Source organism: Lycorma delicatula, chromosome 1, assembly GCF_047948215.1.
Source record: "Lycorma delicatula isolate Av1 chromosome 1, ASM4794821v1, whole genome shotgun sequence".
NCBI classification, from domain to species: Eukaryota; Metazoa; Arthropoda; class Insecta; order Hemiptera; family Fulgoridae; genus Lycorma; species Lycorma delicatula.
Window position 1 is genome coordinate 2641060 of NC_134455.1, and position 1587 is coordinate 2642646.

The window sequence follows — 1587 nt, forward strand, 5'->3', positions numbered from 1 at the left end:
GACTGTGGGTATTAGTGTTCTTTGGCGGTTGGGTTTCAATTAACCACACATTTCAGGAGGGGGTTGATCTGAATCTGTTACAGATACGTGCTTGTAAATGTAGCAGTACATTTACACTTAACATGGCATTACATCTTAATTTACATCAGGCCTGGCAAGCTGGTAGCAGTAATTGCATTTGCCTATACACACAAAACCCACACCTGGTAATAGCTGGAAAACTGGTTGGAGAAATATATATATATATATATATATTTTAGAATAAACTGGTGGCTGTTTTTTTTTTTTTAAACGAAAGGTATACTTTTTTTTCAATGAATTATTTGTAGCGTAATTTCAATCTTTATAATTTAAATATAAATGAGAAGTAAAAAGAGAATGCATAAGTCAAAAAGAAATAAGTAAACAAAAATAGTCATAATAATGAAAATAATGATAATGAAAACTTTAGTTATACTTTAACCATATAAAAATGCTGCAAGTTATGCAGAGTAAGTGGGAAAAATAAAAATACCACAAAGTTAAAAAAATTCTTGTGCAATCCTGCACAAGACCAACTTTTCTTTATTTTATTTTGTTGTGATACTTTTTCAAAAGGAACCAATTCTTCTAATCTAAAATTTTACAAAAAAAAGAATGAAAAAACTTTGATCTGTAAAAAGTAGTTACACCACAAAAGAACTCTACAATAAAAAAAAACAAGTTTCAACTCGCTCACCACTGCATAAGCACATATAGAAAATACACTACTTCATAGTCAAAATAACCTCATATTTTTTTCAACTTAAATTGAGTGTAACTCAAGAACAACTCAACTAATCATCAAATTTTCACACATGTACAACTTCTGATGCTGCAGCATACCTAAATTTCTAAAATTTCTAAATTTGTGGTTTTGAAGATCTTTGACCAAAAAACTTCATACACAGGCCTAAACATATATATATATATATATATATATATATATATAAGGGAAACCAGATTTTAAAATAAGTTAATCCTCATACCTAAAATATAAAGAAAATTCATTTTCACCTCCCACTCTCCAATGTGATCAAAAGTAATACCGTACTTTCCTTCAAAAAGCCAGTAAAAAATATGATGAACTTTTTAAGGCAAAAACAGCTGATATTAATATGTAAAAAAATATGATATGAAGGAAAACCCTACAACATACATATATACAGAGTGAGCTAAAAGTATAGACATCCTATAACAACTTTAAAATCAATCCAGATAGAATACTGTAACTTTCAGGATAAGATATTGGTCAACTATTTTACCTTTTGATGAGAAATAGAATTTCAACCCCTTCTTGGGGGGGGGGGGGCAGGGGTTGTAACTCAATTATCTTAAATAGTAACACCTTTTGTGTGATACATCATTTTAAAGGTCTCTTTAAGACAAGAAAAAAGGTATAAATAAACAGTTGGTATATGTTTGTACCCAAAATGGCAGCAGGATAAATTCTGGATTTTGAAAAAGAATTACATTGATAATTTAAGGACTATTTTTGCAAATGAATATATTTATAAAAATTTTATTAAATGCATATTACCGAATAAATTTATTTAAAAAAATTATTTA